Genomic DNA, 6914 nt, shown 5'->3' with positions numbered 1-6914 from the left:
ATTTCGGCTTATCTGAAGAATCATTCAAATGAACAATTTTTATTAATATGGAGAAGATGGATTGTTTATATTCAAAAGAAGCATAGAATGGTGGAATATAATTTAGGTTTTTAGTTAACTTGTTCCTTTTTTTATATATTTCACCTACTTATGTAGAATAATATTTTGTGGAGTTAGGGATATTAATAGTAGTTTACTTTTATTTGAATAGTATCCTGGGATTAGGTTTGGGAAGTCCGGGGGGTGGGGGGTGGGGCTTTTTTATAGCATTGTGATATATCTGTGATGTGTTTTTTTAATGATGAAAATAATAAAATTTATATTTGAAAAAAAAAACACAGTTCCTAATTTAGTCACAATTTTATCTTACATCACTATTGTTTTTGGTTTTATGTTTGTAATCCTAATAGTCTTACTTTATACAAATTCTGTGTATGTTTCTCTTTTTAGTTATTTCTACTTGCGAGCGTTATCTTGCTCAGTGGAAAGGGATGATGAAAAAACTGAATCAAGAATTCTAATTATCACCTGTAGTTTGCCACAGAATGTGTTATACTTGCCCTGTTTAATAGCCTTGGAGTGAAAGGATGGAACATTTCCTCCCTCCGCCTATCACGGGCTTTTGAGATGTGACACAACCTCTTTTGGTGATGTGACACAACCCCTTCAAAGAGGCTCTGCCTCTCCCATCAATAGAGGCAGTATAAAAGCTCTTCAACAGGGTTTTGAAGTCAGGCTCCACATTCACGATGTGAATTTCTGAGTGAAGACCTCTGCGTTTTCCAAGTCACGTCAGCAACTTCTTTCAAAAAAGTGCTCTATCTTCACATTGTACTTAGAAGAGGGACAATCCTGGGGAATAACTTAAGCCCCCTTTCCTAGTAAGGAAAATGGGCACTGGCTGCTCATACAGAAGAAATGTGGACAGCCAGCTGCTACTTTTTTTTTTTTTTTTGCATTTTTGCACCGATTAAAAGAGTCAGTCAAGGTTCTTCTGCAAAAGAGAGAGAAATGAGCACCATCCAGCAATCCTTCAGTGCCCTCAATGAAACATCCCAGCCTTCAGGGTTGTGTCCTTTTAATTATAACAGTGCCATGCAGGGACATCTGCAGCAATGGCCGCTGGCTTCAAACTTGATGGCCAATCCCTTTTTATCTGCGTGCAGTGTGGGTGAAAGGCTTGGAGAGGCTGGCTCTGTCACCCATTTGGAAGCCAAGGACAGTTGCTAAGGACCCCCTGGATCCATGACGTCTTTATTGGCCCATCCTCTGAAGAGGCAGCATCTAGGTCTTGAGGAACCCAGGGACAGAGGCAAAAGAAAAATGTAGGTGTGGGTGCCTTTTGTGATGAGTTTCAACTATCTAGTCCAGTGATGGGGAACCTTTTAGAGACCGAGTGCCCAAACTGCAACCCAAAACCCACTTATGCATTGTTGGGTGCCAGATGGGTGTGGCCCATTGGGTGGGTGTGGCCCATTGGGTGGGCGTGGCTGCAGTGGTAACGGCAGACTGGGTGGGACTAAAAAGTTCAATCAATCAATTCCAACTTTGCAAAATCTTTTTTTTCCCCGCAAGAAGTTGAAATTGACTGATTGATTGAACCTTTTTTTTTTTTTTTGCACACGGCAGCGGAGGCCTAAAGCGAAAAGGTTTTATAAAACCCAGCTGAAGGCCTAGGACTGGGGCAACGGCGCGTGTGCCCACAGAGAGGGCTCTGAGTGCCGCTTCTGGCACCCGTGCCATAGGTTCGCCACCACTTATCTAGGTCTTGAGGAACCCCGGGACAGTGGCAAAAGAAAAATGTAGGCGTGGGTGCCTTTTGTGATGAGTTTCAACTATCTAGTCTAGTGAAAAGAAAGACTAGCAGTGTTTCCAGCACTTTGTGAGGGTCTGTCACAAAGATGAGGGGGTCAACCTATTTTCCAAAGCACCAGAAAGCAAGAGAAGAAACAATGGATGGAAACTAACCAAGGAGAGAAGCAACCAGGAATTAAGGAGAAATTTCTTAACCGTGAGAACAATTAACCAGTGGAATGGCTTGCCTTCAGACGTTGTGAGTGCTCCATTACTGGAGGCTTTCAAGAAGAGACTAAACAGCCATTTGTCTGAAATGATATAGACTCTCCTGCTTGAGCAGGGGGTTGGACTAGATGTCCTCCAAGGTTACTTCCAACTCTGTTATTCTATGTTCTAGCTCAGGAGTGTCCAACCTTGGGAACTTTAAGACTTGTGGACTTCAACTCCCAGAATTCCCCAGCATAGCTGACTTAAAGTTCCCAAGGTTGGACACCCCTGAGCTAAACCAGTGGTCCCCAGTCAGGGTTCAAAGAATTAAGGGATGTCAACCACATTTGCTTCCTGGCAGCTTTTATTGGATTTTGAAAAATGGAACCGGGCAATCTGAGCAAATAGCCCTGAGCAGCTTCTTGAGTGGTGAGAGAGCTTGTTAAGTGAGAATGATTAAAAGGATAATGAGAAAACTGCGAAGGAGGGAGAGAGTTGCTTCTGGGAATCTCATTTATTTCTCGGAAAACAAGAAGTGCCTGAGGGAGAAGGGGGGGAAATTTTGTGGAACAGAAAGGGTGGCCATTTCCAGTCAAACCACTATCAGATTACAGGCAGTCCTCGAGTTGCGACTGTAATGGGACCTGACCATTATGGTAGAAAGTTGGGATAGTCATAAAGTAGTTTGGTCATGTGACCAACCCAACTTTATAATCTTTTTTGCGCGGTTGTTAAGGGAACACAGTAGTCACTAAACCAGGGGTAGGCAACCTTGGCTCTTTTATGACTCGTGGACTTCAACTCCCAGAATTCCTGAGCCATCATGGCTCAGCTTGGAAACCTCCCTTTTCCCTCAGCATGGCTGGCTCAGGAATTCTGGGAGCTGAGGACCCCGAGTCATAAAAGAGCCAAGGTTGCCTGCCCCTGCACTAAACAAACCAGTGGTTCACTCCAGAGCCATTTTTCAGCAAAACCATCCTAAAAAACATAATTGCAGTCTGGTTGCTGAGCACCCGAAGTGCAGTCACATGACTATGGCGGGGGAGGGGGGAACCCGGGTCATAGGTAGCTTCCAGGTAGGTCTGTTGGAACTCCAAACACTGGCTAAGCAACTGGTCATAAGCCAAGAACTACGTACCTTTACCAGTGAATACAGGTACTCCCTGACTTACAAAAGTTCACTTAGAGACCCCCGAAATTACAATGGCACTGAAAAAAGGGGATTATGACCATTTTTCACACTTAACAACCGTTGCAGCATCTGCACGGTCACGTGATTAAAACTCCAGACGCTTGGCAGCATAAATATGAACCAGTTGCCGAGCATCTGAATTTTGATCACGTGACCGTGCGGATTTTACAACGGTCGTAAGTGTGAACAACGCTTATGAGTCACTTTTTTCAGTGGTGTTGTAACTTTGGTCACTAAACAAACTGTTGTAAGTCTAGGACTGCCCGTATTCTCTCTGTGTGATGGGGAAAAGTCTTTAAAAAAACCTCTCTTACAGTTTTAACCACGCTGAGCCCTGATTCTGGACCTGCTAAAAATGGGCTTAGGCCCGTGGTGGCGAACCTGTGGCATGCGTGCCACAGGTGGCACGCAGAGCCTTCTCTGTGGGCACGTGCGCCATCACCCCAGTCCTAGGCCTTCAGCTGGGTTTTATAAAACCTTTTCGCTTTAGGCCTCCGCCACCATGTGCAAAAAAAAAAAAAGGTTCAATCAATCAATCAATTTCAACTTCTCACGAAAAAAAAAGATCTTGCAAAGTTGGAATTGATTGATTGATTGAACTTTTTAGTCCCACCCAGTCTGCTGTTACCACGCCTACTCAATGGGCCACACCCACCCAGCACCTGACAATACATAGTGGGTTTTGCAGTTTGGACACTCGGTCTCTAAAAGGTTCGCCATCACTGGCTTAGAAGAATCATTCAACTCACACAATCACCGTGCCATTTTCAAGTCTGGAGTTTGCACTTGCGAATGTAGGTTTGCAGTTTCAGTGCAGCTGAGTTCTTGAGTGTTGGGGGAAGTTTTTGCAGAACCTGGTTTCTTCCAGTTGGGTCAGGAATGTGCTTCTCTGGGATTCCCAGACTTGCATCCCTAACCTGTCTGGTGAGCCAGTGCTAAACCAACATTATGGGAGATTAATTTCTTCATTCTTGCGGCATGATCAGCAACTGTCACTTTTTGTAATTAAAGATGAGATTGTATCTTCACCACCGTGATTGGCTCAATTGCGGGGGGGGGGAGGAAACCCCTCTGGAGAAACATGGTTTAATGCTTGAATGGAATTCTAATTGAATGGAATTCAAAATGCTTTATGTCGTCTTGATGTCTTAGCAGACGGGACTGCGTGCCAAACGAGCGCTTTGCTGTTTTGTTCTGGACACTGGGGGCTTCTCGTGACACGAACAGACCCTGATTTGAGGCTGGGCATATTTTAGTTGCTGGATTTAATTTCTCATATATTTACTTTGGTACAGGAATTAAAACAAACGTTGCAAAAAGTCTGGGATTTTGCTACATAATGAAAATTAAATGGGTCTGCAGTGAATAGACATACATTTTTGATGTTCTGGAAAGCCCCCAAAGGATTTAACATGCATTTGGATGAGGTTGGTCTGCTTAGTAGCACGCTCTGGTCCCAGCTGCGGTTTGCCCGATGTGGCTTGCTGACATCTGAGCCACAAGGGGTGCTTCTTTCCAGGTGACCTCTGCTGACCTCCGTCAGTATGGTTGGTTTGACAAGCAGTCAGAGGGGGCCACATTTTTTAGTTCTCATTCTGGCTTCCAATTCTGGATTTCTTGTGGTCTCCCATGCAGATGCTAACCAGCCAGGGGTGTTGGGAAAGTCAAAAAAATCAGTATTATTGTGATCAGAGTTCTGCCTTTTTATATTTTATTGTGGTTTGCTTTCAAGATCAGTTAGAGTTGCTTAGATCCTGCTCCCTTCTGGGCCACAGTCAGTAGCTGTTGATGAAGGAACTGGGTATGTCTAGTCCAGTGACAAAAAAAAGAACTAGGGGGGACATGATAGTGTTCCAGTATTTGAGAGGCTGCAACAAGGAGGGAGGGAGATTGGACATACATTTGTCCTCAATGGTATGGGGTCTCCTTCTTGAGCAGGGGGTTAGAATAGAATAGAGCTGGAAGGGACCTTGGAGGTCTTCTATAGTCCAGCCCCCCACTTAAGCAGGAGAAACTATACCATCTCAGACAGCTGATTGTTTAGTCTCTTCTTAAAAACCTCCAGTGATGGAGCGCCCATGATTTCTGGAGGCAAGCTGTTCCACTGGTTAATTGTCCAGCAACTGCAGTCACAATTTTCATGGGCCTTTTGCTCAAAAGACCATCCTAAAAAGCTCTCCAGTGAAAAGAATAGAATAGAATAGAATAGAATAGAATAGAATAGAATAGAATAGAATAGAATCTCAAAAGGACCTTGGAGGTCTTCTAGTCCAGCCTCCTGCTCAAGCAGGAGAACCATACCATCTCAGACAAGTGACTGTCGGTCTCTTCTTAAAAACCTCCAGTGATGGAGCGCCCATGATTTCTGGAGGCAAGCTGTTCCACTGGTCAATTGTCCTCACTGTTAGGAAGTTTCTCCTTAATTCCAGGTTGCTTCTCTCCTTGATCAGTTTCCAACCATTGTTTCTTGTCCTGCCCTCTGGTGCTTTGGAGAATAACGTGACCCCCTTTTCTTTGTGGCAGCCCCTCAAATACTGGAATATTGCTATCATGTCGCCCCTGTTTCTTCTTTTCTTTAGACTAGCCAAACCCAAGTCCTGCAGCCTTTCTTCATATGTTTTAGTCTCCAGGCCTTTGATCATTTTAGTTGCTCTTCTCTGAATTTTTTTTTCCAAACTCTCAACATCTTTTTTGTGATATGGTGACCAAAATTGGCTACAGTATTCCACTTTGTCAAAGAATGAAATAAGATTGGTTTGGCATGATCTGTTTTTAACAAACCCATGCTGGCTACTGGTTATAACTTTGTTTGCTTCTAGTTGTTCACAGATCTGTTTTTTGATTATCTTTTCCAGGATCTTCCCAGGTATTCAGAACTTACAGGAACTAATGCCAAGTCTGTACGATTGTTTCCGTTCAGAGGTCTTTATATGAAATAATAAATTTCTAGCTGAGTGCACTACCTGCTTATTTTGAAACTGTTAATAACTTATTTTAATTATATTAATACCTTGATTTGATATTAATAGTTTGGCAGTGTTTCCTGCTCTTTCTGCTCCACCTGGGAACTGTAGAGGGTGTGGCCTCTCCTACGTGGGAGGAGCCAAAATGTTTAGATTAGTTTAACTTTTAGGGTTTGAATGGGCACCCTAAGCTTGGCTCCTTAAGCCCCTCCAAAACTGGTCAGAGTTTGTCAGGGATGCCTTTTTTGAGTTTTTGGAATCCTCTCATTAAACCCCCCCAACCAGGTGAGTATTTTCAGCCACTTCCATTCATGTTTCGGAAGGTATTCTAAAATACTGGAAGTCACTAAAGTAAAAGGGATGGAGCATAAATTCTCCACACAAATGAGAAGTGAGGGCATTTTGGATGTCTTTTGTGTAAAAGTAACCAAAGCGTATGAAAATCTAAAGGCAGTGTAAAAGTGCTCTAATTGAACAAGTTACATAGATTTCTATGATGGTATTTCCTAGATCAGGGTAGGCAACCTTGGCTCTTTTATGACTCATGGACTTCAACTCTCAGAATTCCTGAGCCAGCATGGGGGAACTATGGCCCCTTCATGACTCGTGGACTTCAGCTCCCAGAATTCCTGAGCCAGCATGGGGGAACTATGGCCCCTTCATGACTCGTGGACTTCAGCTCCCAGAATTCCTGAGCCAGCATGGGGGAACTATGGCCCCTTCATGACTCATGGACTTCAGCTCCCAGAATTCCT

General features: G+C 43.8%; 1 protein-coding gene across 1 annotated transcript in view; it reads left to right on the top strand.

Moving 5' to 3' along the window:
- Positions 1–6914, top strand: part of RAB26 (RAB26, member RAS oncogene family) — a gene marked incomplete at its 5' end in the record, with an annotated part of 57430 nt that overhangs the window by 16758 nt on the left and 33758 nt on the right. The gene's annotated exons all lie outside the window — the stretch shown is intronic.

Source organism: Protobothrops mucrosquamatus, unplaced genomic scaffold (assembly GCF_001527695.2).
Source record: "Protobothrops mucrosquamatus isolate PMUCROS unplaced genomic scaffold, P.Mucros_1.0 scaffold1690, whole genome shotgun sequence".
Taxonomy (NCBI): Eukaryota; Metazoa; Chordata; class Lepidosauria; order Squamata; family Viperidae; genus Protobothrops; species Protobothrops mucrosquamatus.
This window is presented reverse-complemented; position numbering and strand designations above follow the sequence as displayed.